Below are 14,148 nucleotides of genomic sequence, written 5' to 3' on the forward strand. Positions count from 1 at the left end.
AAAGGAGTTGGGGAAAAAGGACCATCATTTCCAGGCAGAAATTTTTCTGAGGAGGATATTTTTGTGCCTGGCTAAGGAGAGACACGAAAAGGTCAAAGAAAATTAAAATCACATGCTCAGAACATTTCAGGGCAGGTGTTTTTCCTAAGCCAGAATTCAGTCTTTGGAGGGTGTATCCCAGGGTTTACGCTCCTCCTAACATATCACCTGTTGCACTAGTACTGGAGGGTGGATGATTTCATAACCCTAGGCAGCCTGGTTTCCCTGGATGCAACTCAATAACTGTGCTTTAAACTCATTGCAATTTTTGCAGTTAGAATGAAGCCTCAGACAAGTGCTCCAGTCTGGCTGCTCATCGCTGCATTTCACTTGGCATGTAGGCTACGGATGAGGAATGCACAGAATTTCCTTTTCCACCCTGTCAGATCCTCTGTCTTGAGCCTGGCCCAGCCCCAAGAGCACAACGGATGCAGCTGGAGAAGGGCAGGTCCAATCTTGCTGCTAGGCTCCAGTGACACTTAACCTCCTCTGCTGTGTGATCAGCCAGCAACTGGAGGTGGATGCTAATAAGTGGTCGAGCATCAGCTGCTGCCTGTTGAAATGGGTTGTTTGTGAAGGAAGAGGAGTTTTTTTCCCAGGCTGGAGGAGGTGATGGAGTCTAGGGCTCTTGTGGGAGAAGAAGGAGGTGGCCTTGAATCTGAATGAAGGTGGTTTCCTGATTTTGCGTCTTGATTTCTCCATTGGTGTTGGCCTACTTGAGCAGGTAATGGGATTGTAGGCTTTCCCTCTGCCTGCTAAAGATTGCTGCCAGCAGTCTTGTCCCAGTGTGAAAACTGACTGCAACTAATTGTAATTTCTGAGTGCCAGCAGTAGGTGGGAATCAATAGGGAGCTTTGAGCTATCAAATAATGAGACCAGTTAATCCCTTGCTTTGCTCCAGGAAAGGCATTGAGGAGGAAGGTTAGCTCTTGGGGGCAAAGTGTCTTCTCAGTGACACCTATGTTCTGTGAGACACCAAGGCTTTCCCACAGGTCTGTTAGCTTGGCCTTGGTTGCAATGGGAGCTGTAAACATAGGATCAAATTCTGTCTTATCTCATCCCTAAAAATTATTTTTCTTGGCCTGGAATGGAACACTATCTGGCTTCTTTCCTAAAGCAGCTGTACAGCAAAGATGGGATTGAATGAACCTCTTTCCCTTGAGCTTAGGAACAACTCAAGATGGGTAGAAAACTGCTATTGCATCACTGATACAGAAATAACTATAATTCACACCATGTACAAAGATACCAGAGTCTGATTACTAACAGCAATGGCTGTACTGGTCAAAACTATCTTTATTGCATCAGGAAAGCAAGTTTTATCCCAAGGATGCTGCTAAGAAATGAAGATGAGTGTTTGATTTTGTTTGGTTGGGGTTTTTTTGTTGGTTTTTTTTTTGGTGGAATCATCCCAGCAAACAGTGTATAAATTGCTGGAAGAAAGTCAGACTTCAAAAGGCATTAGAAAATATTCCTCTTCCTCCCCAGATTATAGATTTCCTTTATTGGAAGAACAGTGCCTCGGAAACAGCCTGTAATGAAATTTGCTGTTTAATTAGTCTTCATTTTATTTATGTATTTAATTTTGCCAGAATGGTTAAAGACTAGTCTGGTTGAGGGAATTTCCTTTTTTATTCTTCTGTGTATTTCCTTATCTTAAAATTTTTAGGACTGTCAAACATTCTCTTCTGATTTTGCTAGGAGGTCTTCCTTAGCTGTGTAGAGGCAGGTTTGCCTAGTAATGTTTATTAACTTAATCAAAATATTAACAAAGGCATCTTTTAAACAAAGTGCTGGCTAGGCACTGGAATGAAATAACTGTTAACAAAAGCTGCGAGTTTAAACTAGAAGGGAACTTTCCTCAATCATTCAGCTTTGTGTTCCTAATGGTGTCATTATTTTGCTATTCAGTAACCATATAGAGCTCAATTCTCACTTGAATTTTTCACATCAAAAATCAAAGAGAAATCAAAAGTGATTTTTAGAGAGAAGTTTTTCAGGCTTCTCTCTCCAGCAAAAAGGAATCTAGTCTTAATTCTCCTACATATTGCTGTCTCTAGCCTCTTGGCCAATTATGTTGGGTTGGATTTAGTTTAACCCAACGCAATCATCAGGTCATGGTGACTCTGAAAACATTTTTTTTTTTAAACTAAACTATTTTGTTCTTGTCTCTTCCCCCCAGTTGCTATAAAGCAAAGGGCTTCAGTTGTCTTTTCTCCAGAGAGATCGGCAGCAGCATGCGGAACAAGTGCTGTGGTAATGAAATCTTGTCTTGGTTTAATCTAAGCAGGAATTTCAGTTAAACTCTGTTTGTTCAGTGACCCTTCCAGCACAGAAGTGCCCTGGGGATGGCTCAGGTTATGGGACAGTCCTGGAGAAATTGAGTCTGGGGGCTGAACCCAAGCAATGGTATCCCAGTGCTGGTGTTATCCCCAGCTCCTGATGCTTTGCTGGCTATGACAGGGATAGAGTGGATGGGAAAACGTATCTCTGGTCTCTTCTGTATCATGAGGAATAGCTTTGTAATGTGAATAGCCATCACAGTGATGCCTTGTCACCCTTCTCACCGTGCTGGACATGCTGAGCAGGTGATAGGGGGGAGGAAGGACGCTGTTCTGCTTGGGCTGCCATCCTGCTGCTTGGCAGAGCATCCCGGGACCCTGAGCAGCTCACGGAGGTTGTGCATGCCGTTCCATCTCATCTCCAGCAGGCAGGTAAGAGCACAGCCCCGCCTTACCAGTCTACGGTGTGGAAAATTCCCTCCCAGACTCTGAAGCATATTACAATGATGTAGGATGTACAAAATGGACAGCATTTGAAGTGTTTCCTTATAGGATAATCAGAGGAAGTCATTGTATTAAATATCCATTTGTGTCATTAGCCTTTTATTTGGTGCTTTGTCCAGACATCCTGTTTGCTTCCCCTTTGAAGTAATGAATTTATTTCCTGTGTGCCGGGTCCGATCCAAAGCTTCCATGTAAAATCATAGAATCACAGAATCGTTGAGGTTGGAAAAGACCCTTAAGATCACTGACTCCAACCGTTAACATATCACTGCCAAGTCCACCAGTAAACCATGTCCTCAAGCACCACGTCTACCTGTCTTTTAAATACCTCCAGGAATTAAGGCACTGAGCTGAGATCGAGTGTGTACTCGGGTGGGGAAATACATGTCCAGACTCGCCTTGTCTGAGGAGTTTTGGGATAAACCTAGAGCAGTGTTTATTGGTTGCCCTTAAAACCATATTCCTTGGGCTACCCTGTCCAGAGGAGGTTATAACTATCTGCTTCCCATGGTAGAGGGGAGAAGCTTCTGGCATTGAGACCTCACACTACTGTGGTGGGACATTACAGCAATATCATTGTTATCCTGACTGGTTCAGAGATCTGGTCCAGCTCCCAGGGTGCACAGAGCAAATGCTGAACCATAATTCCTTCTATTAGGAGGTATCAGGTGCAAAGAATTGGGACCTCTCTGTCTTTAAAGATGGGAAGTGGCAAAGCTGCTCCACATCCCTCTCCCTTCCTCCTCCCGGTTCCCACTGGGAAGGCTCCCACTGCCTTTCGTGCAGGAGGGAGCAGTGTCCAGCTACTTGTTTGCAGTAATTGCTTCATATTTGCTACCTTAATCATCCTCAGGGGTTGAACCTGGGATCTCCACAGCTAGCAGCAAAAGCTGCTGTTTCTAAATCTGTATCTGGGAAAAGAGATGAAGGCTTTGTATATAGGGCCTGGAGGTGGAGGCATGACATATGCTAATGAGTAGATTATAGCTACTTCCAAGGTACATATTAAATACCACGAGGAATGCTGTGCCAGCATGTGGGATCCTGCCCTGAGAAACGGCTGGAGGAGCTGCATAACCCCTTCAAATGCCTCTTCACCCTAGACTGTGGTGGGGAGGGCAAGAGAGAGGGTAACCAACTAATTGTGTCTATCAAACAAGTGCTAGCCTCTCTTGCTGCCAGGTTGGGAAGGGTTAATCAGGGAAGCACAGCCCCTAAGGACCAGGACTGTTGTTCCATGCAGATTGGCTTGTTCTTGTTTCTTTTATTGATCGCAATCACTCAGAGCTGTGCCTGTAACAAACTGCCTTAAATCATTGCAATCATAATAAGCACACCTTGGTAAATAATGCATGAGATGTCCGTAAGCCTATATTCATTAGAAGGAAGGTGCATATAAAGCATGGTAATCATCTGGGCTTGAGTGGGGGCTTGGCCAGTTGGATTGAGATGTAGTAGCTGCTGGGGATCAGCCCTGAACCGAGCTGGGTTTCAGGCAGGCTCCCCAGCCCCTCAAGATGTTGGAAATATAGACAGGCTCCTTTTCACGTTCATGAATTTTGCACGAGATGTTTAAAATGCCTGCAAGGTTCACAGCATAATACAGGTTGGGTGGAAGTGGGCTTGTGGCAAGTCTCCAAATAGCATAATAGCAGGGCATCACAATTAATAGTATTTAATATATCTTAATGACAACAAAACACATAGCGGGTAACAAGTTTTTCTGTGAAAGCCTCATAGCCAAGTTAATGGTCTGGATATTAGAAGCCTTTGTTTTAAAAAGCAAATTAAAAATGCTTAGTTTTCCATTTGTCTTGAGGAGCAGAGTGGTGTTAAAGTGTGGAGCTTCTTTTAAGGCAACTTTGTCTGCTCAGGCTGGGGGTTGGTGTAGTCTGTGGCCAGACCCCACAGCAGGGCAGGCTCAGGTGCTGTAGCCTTCATTAGAAGGTTCCCAGGGAAAATTAGTTAGGCAGTAATTTCCACCTCCCTTTCATCCTAGGGAGATGATTATTAGTATTTTTTTCTGTTTTGTTAAATGACAGTGATAAGGACAGTTTGGCTTTTGTATGGTTAGAAGAGATGGAAGCGGAGGCAGAAACATTCCTGGCTATATCAGACAGCTGCGGATGGTGATGGGTCATTTCACTCCATTATGGTTTCTGGCAAGTGAGTATTAAAGGGTGTGTGAGGGCATCGTTTCTCAGCAATGACTTCATTTGGCTGTCTAAACAAACAGCCGTTCCTCACCAGGTGCAAAGGGCCTTGTATTTGTTTTTTCCTCCATGAAGGGAAAAGAAATACCTAAAGTGAAAATAGCACCAGTGGATTGTATCTGCTTGACAGCTGTGGTGGTCTCTACCTCCCTCAAAACAGTGGTGACGTGAGCCATGGCAGGGAAAACTCACTCATTTGTGCTCAGCCCCAGTGGGGTGCCTTCATGGCCAGATGAGTGGGTTCAAAAGCCTGGACCCCCAAACTCACAGACCTTCTGTTCACACTGGTCAGCTCGAGGTTGTCTGTATCCCACATGCAGGTCTGCTGAGTAGTATCCACAGTGGGTGGAGTGAGTAAGGTCTGAGCTTGCACAGGGCATGGAGGTCTTGTAGGGGTGGTTGCTAAGCCCCTGGAGGTATGTGCTGGAGGGAGGGCTAAACCCCTGGTGTGCTTGGTCTGTCTGAGATTGACTGGGTCTTCCTAAAACACAAGTGTAGGAACTGATCTTGTGGATGATGGCTGAGTCTGGCCTCAAGAATAGGTCAAGAGACAAACCTGGGTGGTAACTCAATTACGCAGCCTGCTTCTAGCTGTCCTCCTGCACTCCATCCCTCACTGGTGCAGCTACTTGCATCTGAATGCCTACTTTCGCCCTGCATCAAACCTCAGTGATCCTGCTTTTCTTGAAGTCAGGAAGCAGAAAACTTGGAAGTGCCAGGAAGTCTGCTGTCCCTGGAAGATGTCCTCTTTGAGAGTGCCAGGGGATCAGCTGGTTTGGAAGAGCATCTCAGCTTCACTTCTTTCTGAACCAAACCAGAGCATTTTATAGATGCAAGCAATTTAAACTTAGTTCAGATCCCTAAGTAGGCCACATCTTAGATAAATGTAAAACCCCAGCTCTCCTGTTGGCAGCCACATCCTAAACTTTCATTAAACTGCTCTACCTTCTTCTCTAAAGCTGTATTTTTGTCCCTGATACTCTTCCTGGAAGGCTGTTGCAGAAACTCACAGCTGGTGGTTACGGTTAAGTATAAGGAAGAATAATAAAACTTTTCCTCTCTAAAAATACATTTCTGAGTGTCAAGCTCAGTCTTATCTCCAGGAACTGTCTGAAGAGCTTGAGATGATTTCTGGGTCCTGTTTTTTTTCCAGAATCAATTCTTTTTGCTTCTTTCTAGTGTAATTAAAGAAATAAATCCCCCAACAGCTCAGCTCCACATAGAGCAGAGCCCCCCAAAGAAAAGTGATGATCCTAGCTATTTTACAGTTAAACTATAATTTTTTTCTGTACTTTTAGCTGCATCATCTGTCACAGAAGCAGAATGACAAAAAGAGAAAGGGTCAGTAAATTTTAAGCTGGTCCAGTTAGACTAGAGAAGAAGGATCAGCTAAGCTGAGGGAAAGCAGATAAATGGGGAAACGTTACCCATCCTGCCTTGACCGTCACACTGCGCTGCCTTGGATGCTGCTTGCCTTTGCAATGCTCACAAGAGATGTGGCAATTTGTAGCCATGAAACTATCAGTCCTGTCAATGTCCCCTGGAAGTGGAGCCCCAGTATGGGCATCCCGTGCAGGGGCATGAGTGCTGGAGCAGAGTGTGGTATGTAACACGTCTCTGCTGGCCTGGCTGCTCAGGGAGGCAGCTTTACCCTGCAGATGGTGGTTAGAGCCCATCAGACTCGCTTTCTTTGGTAACCTGAGCCAGGATTTGAGCCAAGGCCTCCAAAGGTGAAAGGCTAATACGCTCGCCTCCCTCCCTGCCACTGAGCCCCCTTTGCTTTGTTAAGGCGACGTGCTAACTTTGGGAAATCACTCCTGCAACCCATAAATGATGAATGAAATGAGAAAGCCCTGCTTGGTGCGCAGGGATAATGTGCTGGCTGCTGGGCTGTTTGCTCTGTGATATTCAGCAAACAGGCTGCAAAGAAAGCTCAGCAAGATCCTGGACAAAAGGAGAGGACAATCAACTGAAAAACTCACTGGGTTCAATTATGGTCTGGAATTTAATCCCAGTAGGTTTGGTAGGGCTTCCCCTGCCAACCATTTGTCCCCCAGGCAAAACCCACCTCGCAAGTAGGTTTCTCTGAGGTCTCAGGACAGCATGCAGAGGTATTAGGCTCATAAAGGGTTTCTTATTCACAGAAAGCTCTGTAGATACCAGAGAAGCTTGTACAGATTACTTCTGGGTGAGGCCATAATGCTGGAAGTGAAAGGGGCTGGGATGTTCTTGTGGCTGGGAAATCCAGGCTGCAAAGAAGAGAGGGGTGGTTAAAGCCCATAAATAGTTCTCAAGTAATGAAATTGCTGGGTGGGGAAAAGGGGAAAATAGCTCCTTTTTAAAGCAGATGAGGCAAACATGCCTCCCAACATATTTTCTGCTCATAAAACTCAGTCTGGGTTTCTAGGTAACTAGTGGAGATACCCCAGGGAGAAGTTTCTAAGGGTTTCCCACAGTTGCTGGATTTGAATAACCAAATGGAAGTGCTGAATATCAACCTTATCTTGTACAGTGTGGCTTACCCCATCCCACCTCTCCTGAGGTTCACTTGTGTATGAAGCAAGCTTGAAAGCCTGGGGGTCCTTCACATTGGGAGACCCGCTGTTGGGATCCAACATTCACCAAGTGCAAGACTAAGAGTGACCATTATTATACAATCTAGTCCAATCTCCTGGCTACCTCTGCTTAAATCCCAGTTTTGCTCTCTGTGTCTGATTGCAATCCTGGATTTCTGGGGCTGCCCATCCCCTTGCAGAGCCATCTTCCTTAGATGGCTCGTTCACCTGCTGGATGGGGATTCAGAGGCTGATGGGCATTCAAAAGGTACTGATGCTCCTCCAGATCTTGCTGTTTCTTTATTTTGTTTTATTTCTAAGCAGCTGTTACTTTCTGGAGCTCAAATTCTCTGCTGGTCTCAGGCTCACCTTCAGCTCTGCCTATGGCCTTGCTGTACTTTGTAATAAGGTAGTGAGTCAGATTAGGTATTAAAGGCACAGAGAGGTTTAGGTGTTGGGATGGATTTTTTCCTTGCTTTGCTCACAGGACCAGGGCCTGCAAACAGTGGGGGGTTAAGCAAGGAAAAGGGCTCCTTCTTCCTTCCACTGCGAGGGATGGAGCTGGGAGTGAGCATGGGTCCTGTTAAAATTATTCTGAATTCTTTTTCCCTGACACTTTAAGATAGTTAGGTTTGCCCTAATTATTACTGCACTGGAAATAAGCATTTGGATCCCAGTGAAGCCTTGATGTGAGCAGAGGCATTACAATGAAATCAAACTGGGTGAACATTTGGTTTACATGGGGCTTTTTCCATACTGGCTCCCCGTCTTTACTGGGATTCAGACCAGTTAATGCAGCGTGTGAATGATTATCTGGTACAATGCTGTAGTCCAAAACAATACAGGGCTCTTGCCAGTCATAAACTGAATCTTGAGTCCAGGAAAGCCTTAAATGGCAAAGCAGGGAATCCAGGTGGGTTAAATGCACTAGTGCTGTTTTGTGTGCAAGGACAACTTACATCTGGGTAACAAACTTTATGTGTTAGTTGCTGCTGTTAAAAAGCAGCTGTAGAGAAAGTAAACAGCCAGCTAATCATCCCTGCAATATAAGTGGGCCTCAGGGTGGAGAAGATGCAGATACTTTTCCCATTTGCAGCCAGTGCTGTGGTGAGCAGGCAGGGATGCTGAAGAGATCATTTACCGTTGTGATTGAATTTAATATTACTCAATGTCCATGCAAACTGGTAGCCACACACATGAAGGTGCAGGGCAGCGCCTGTATCTTTCCCACTGCGTGGAGGAAGGCGAGCTGCTGATGTGTGTGGAAAGGATAAGTTCAGAGGATGGAAACAGCACGTGCCTGCTTCCAGAGGGTCAAAACTGCACAGGCTGAATACGGCTGCGATGAAATCTGGTGATAAGTGGGTGTCTTTCTGCAGATGCGGAGGTCAGGTGTGACTGTCTGCAAAGGCTGAGAAAACTCTCAGCATCTCAGGATTAATTAACACAAGCTGCCAATCTCTGCAAACACAAGCTGCTCTTGTGTTTGCAGAGTAGAAGGAGCTGTAAATGAAACACAACAAACTGCGTGGCTGACAAGTGAAGAGAAGTGATCAAAGTCTGGAAAAGATTGTCCCGTGAACTGGTTTCAGACCAATCTTGTTAGCCCCGGGACTAGCTAGTCCCTGCTGCTGGTAGAGATGTTGGGCAATCCCACCAGTTACTTTTGCCTTTGCAATGTGCCATTTGCTATAGCTGTTCTCCTTGTCCCTGCTCCCAGTTGTTATGTCCTGATGGCCAATTTCTGCTTCCCGACATGGCTGTCTTTGTCCCTGCTCCCAGCCAACCTGTCCTACCATGCCAGGCTGGCCTTCATTGTACAGGGTCCCCCCAAAAAATTTGCAGGATGGTCCAGTGTGACTGAGCCTGTCTCTGACCTCGCTCGTGCTTTGGTACACCTGCCCTGTCTCTAGTTTCTTCCCTCTTGGCATCCCTGAGCATCCCTCTAGCCCAGGCTTGCAGTTTAGTACAATCTCAGATTTCTCTGTTTCCTAATACCTGCTCCAAAACCAGTTCTAGTTGGGCTCTAACCACTTAGGCTACCTGCATTCTTTTCTAGCTTAACTGATAGTTTGAAGCCCACAGGAGCTGGTAATGTCTGTTCAGGGGTTTAGCAGAGGCTGACTTGTGCTGTGAGGAGAGGACTATATGTTCTGTACATCCCTCGTGCCCTGAAGCCATTGTTTTATCTTCAGATCTATTTTATTCCCGCCACTAGACACTCTTTGGGAGGACAGATATAAATTAAAAGCAAATTATGCAACCTGATACCATCAGTCAACAGACACCTATCTCTGCCCACATATCCTGAATAAATGAAACCACCACCATATCTGACTACAGACTATGGAAAAGCTGGGGGGGGGGTTTGAAGGTCAAAACACTATGACACTGTATCCATCATGCATTTGGGCAGATTTTGAATAGTGCTGCATCAAGCAACTGCCTTTCCCTTCGCGGTTGTGCTTGGAAACGCTGCAGTTTCAGGTGACAGCTATTGGATCAAAAAGCAGAAGCAGCAGCACAAAATTCCCTTTGGAGGAAAGATGGATGATACGTGTTTCTGCTCACTGTACTGAGTACCTGATGCAGTCTGGGATCTGCTTTCCGTTACAGGGAATATTCTCTCCTGTAGCCACTGATGCAGGTGCACAGACCTTTGGAGAGTGCTGACAGCAAGGCGAGGAGGTCTGGATGATGGGGTGCAGGATATCCATTCCTCCCTTATTGCAGGAAGGGGGTGCACAATGCCACTTTTCTTCGTATTGACAGCAGGTATGAAACCCTCTGGCTCCCCAGGAGCTCAGCTCCACCCGTGCTGGAAATCAGAGTTGATTGCATCTCATTTCCAATCACCTTTTGATCAGTGAGAGATCTGGTGTCTCTGGATCTGTCCAACATCGTGCACTCCAGCCACCCCCTCCTCCCAGCTGCAGTTCACCATCACCTGTGTAAATGTGGCTCCCCGTTAAGTCCGTGCTTGCAAAGCTTTAAAAGGCTCCAGACACTGAAACCCGACTGCTCGGGGCTGTACTACAACCAGCTGGGTGCTGTTTATTGCCCCAAAAGCTTTCTCTAATTGCAGGAGCTAGCGAGGCAGCGCTGACCAAAGGGCTTGGCTGCAGGCTCCTGTTTCATCGGAGGCAGCTGAGCACAGCAGTTATTCTCTCCGGCTTTCTTCCACATGAGGATTTTGTGTCTCGGGATGAGATACAGGTCTGGCCGCTCAGCGTGAGCTCTCAAAGCTTGCGTGAGAGCCCACGTCCCTCCCTTCCTCCCTGCCTGCCTTTTCCTTGCGGGCGGTGTGGAGCTAACCCCACCCTGATGCGAGGGATGCTCCAGCTGGTGTCCGTAACAAGAGATCCCCATCTTGTTCTTCTGACCTGTTCTTTACAGAGCTGAGGAGAATTACATTTTCCTCTGAAAACCCTGCTGTCCCTCTGGAGGAGGATGAGGCCAGGCCTGTCCTGAAGCTGAATGCTCTCCCATGGTGGAAGGTGAGGCATAAAATTAGGCAACCGGGGGAGCTAATGAAAGATGAGAGTGAGCTCAGGGGTTCAGCTTGAGGGTCCTGTGGAGCAGAGCCCTTAAAACAGGTCTCCTTGGGGCAGGGACAGCCTCCTGCATGGGCTGCCCTCCATCTGTACCTGCTAAGCTTCTCTGTTCCCAATTTGGTTGGTTATGCACAGAGAAGCCATCTTTGTAACATGTCACCATTTCTGGAGACGGCATTCCCTTCCTCATGTTTGCTTCTATGGCCGTGTAGTAGGAGCAGGAGGGTATTTCTTCTGCTTGGTTGAGAAGAGCATCCAACTACTGTCTCCTTCATGTGGCCGAAGAGTGCTGGTGGATGCAGTGCGTGGGAAATGCCCAGATTTTCTTTAAATCACCAAATTCTCTGCTCTCAGTGACATCCAGATAGCACTGCAGTATCTGTCTGTGCGACTTTGAGGCACCTTCCAACCAGAGCTCAGACAAACCTGTTGCATTTCAGGTTGGCTGGATAACCTTTCCCGTGACAAGCTAGCCCACAAATAAGGTTTGAAGGATATTACTGCATTTCCCAAGAGCGCCCAGCTTTTGAAATGCCGTTTCCCCTGGTATTAGGAGTTCTGGAAGCTGAAGCCAGCCAGAAGATCAGTATCTTTAACCATATCATGAGGACTTCTTTTGGGAAAAGGCATCTGTATAATGAATTGTCATAGGCGCATGAATGAAGTGTTGAAAATCAGCTGAGGGGCAAAGTGTATGGGGGAGGGTGTGTCTCTGGGTGTGCTGAAAGGAAATGTTATCTCCAAATTGCTCATGAAAAACTTCATTTTAATGTCCTGATTCAGATCCTGTTTATTCCAGTGCAATCAGGAGTAGCTCCCCTGAAGCAAAGCCTGTGCCCGGCGATACGGCAGTGCCAGCCAGCGGGGTTGCAGCAGGAGGAACATGAGTCAGGCCCCACGTCTTGGACTCTTCATTGTTTTGGAGCACACAGCAGTTTTAACTCAACCTCAAGAAAAGCCTCATTTGAGGGAATTTCTCTGTCAATATTGAATATAAGCCCCAGCTGTTGATTCTTTGGTCTACCTGGCTTTGGCCATCAGCTAGCCAGTCCTGGGTCTGCTGTTCTTGGGATCCAGCAACACTGCTTTGGCAGATTTTTGAGGCAGTTCACGAGCAGTCATTCAAACACTATTCAAAACCCTCATCTAATAAGCTAGTAGCAGAGCAGCTTCCAGAGCTGTACTCTATTCCAGCAACTCCCTTTGCCAGCTAGAAATTACACTATTTTCCAATTTCATTATTACCTCTGTTTTTTATTATAGCATCATTAGAGTGAGAAAACTGGAAAGGAAGTGGGGATTGTATAATGCAGGAAATAGTGAATTAATACCTCTACCATATGATGGAACGGTGCAGAGCTGTGACAGTGTCAGGAAAATATAGAGCAAATAAAGATCGCGCTGGCTGGATGAGGACGAGATTTCTCTACTCGCTCTGAGGAGTATTAACTTGCAAAAAGATTTATTTATCAGAAATGCAAGATCTGCATTTTCTTTTTGCATGTACATGTGCCTGCTTGTGAATAAAGCCATCGCAGGGATATGGAATATGGAAAAAAAAAGAAAAGCTTTTATGGTACATAGATGGGCTTTAGCACATCGGCAAAAGAAAGCTGATTTATTGCCTGAGAAGTCTTGTCAGGGCATTTTAAGGAAGGGGCTATGTACGATGATAACAAAGAATTGTCTATTCCTTACCACGTGGTTGTCCAGTGCTAAATCCTGAGAAGTGTTTATTAGCTCTTGAGCATTTATAACTACCAGCTTCAGTGGGCTGGGGTCTGAATAGGAAAGTGCAGCTCATGACAGCCAGGAATGTTGGAGGGGTTTGTCTTTTTATTCTGAAAGGGTAGGCAGCAGTAAATAGTGAAAAACACCCTGTTTTTTTCTTTTCTTTTTTTTTCCCCCCCCTGCCACTTTTCAAATGACATCTATATTTTCAGGCTCACTGACCTTACACTGACATACACAAATCAGACAAATAACCTGTTATTTACTGTGCACCCTAAAATTTCTGGCAGAGCATGGAAATTCAGTCGTTATAATACATGGAAATGGCATTGCTCGCAGTTTCTGTGGATGCTCATATAAAAGCCTTCGTAAGATGTATCCCTTAAAAACCCATTTTGTTTGTTGTAACACCAGAAAGTAATTAAATACGGGTATGTATCATTTTTATTTTGACACTGTCTTTTGAGAAGTTAAGTGATTAGTTAGGGTAAACAACTCTGCAGCAGAAACTGTATGTATCCGTTATGCGGTTGTCAGATCTCAACAAATGTGCTTTTAATAACACCTTGTTATTCAGTTCTCTGGGTTGCAAGTAGTTGCAGGTTTTAGAAACAACATCTTATTTATATATCTTCTGATCGTTTTGAACGCCTGACAGCACCGCAATAAGGATGCCTCTTAGCCGAGTAAATGCCTTCAAAGGAGCTGCAGGCAAACCAATAGTGAAGGGGAAAGCACAAATATCGGTTGGAAAGCATCAATGGGCAGGCAACTATGAATTTTAAAGTATAAAATCCGGATTATACATTTCTAGAGCCTCTTGAAGCTTTAAACTCTTTACAGCCTGTTGAGAGCAGAATGATCTCTGACTTCCTGTGAGGAGGCCAGCGCCGGGGTGGAGAGATGCAGCTGCTTCACCGGCGCGGAGCAGCTGGACAAGGCTGGAAGGGCCGCGAAGAAGCGTTTTGCACCACCTGAAAATGCAAGGAGGAGGTGGAAGGAAGCTGGTCGCGGTGACCTAACCTGCCATGGGTCCCTGGAAAGGTAACAGCCCTTGGGCACGTTCCTGCTGCGACTGTAGACATCAGTGCAGCAGGCTGGGGCGACCCCCAGCAATGCTTTGCAGGTCCAAGAGTTATGTAGGAAAATTATGGGATGTGAAATAAAATACTAGGTGATCGATGAAAAACATACATTTATTGAGATGTAACAGTCAATTGCATGGCTGTTAAACAGCTATAACTATGTATTAAATAATCAGTTCAGCTGG

General features: G+C 45.7%; 1 long non-coding RNA gene across 1 annotated transcript; it reads left to right on the forward strand.

Annotated features, from left to right (window-relative positions):
* Positions 1-656: 656 nt before the first annotated feature.
* On the forward strand, positions 657-13,070 carry LOC148050294 (uncharacterized). The gene is made up of 6 exons (XR_015701550.1): positions 657-763; positions 2,222-2,295; positions 10,210-10,368; positions 10,679-10,809; positions 10,990-11,090; positions 11,947-13,070. It is a non-coding gene; the product is annotated as an uncharacterized LOC148050294 (long non-coding RNA).
* Positions 13,071-14,148: the final 1,078 nt, after the last annotated feature.

The sequence above is a fragment of the Nipponia nippon genome, unplaced genomic scaffold (assembly GCF_047370975.1).
Source record: "Nipponia nippon isolate SJK-2023a ecotype South Korea unplaced genomic scaffold, ASM4737097v1 scaffold_9, whole genome shotgun sequence".
Classification (NCBI taxonomy): Eukaryota; Metazoa; Chordata; class Aves; order Pelecaniformes; family Threskiornithidae; genus Nipponia; species Nipponia nippon.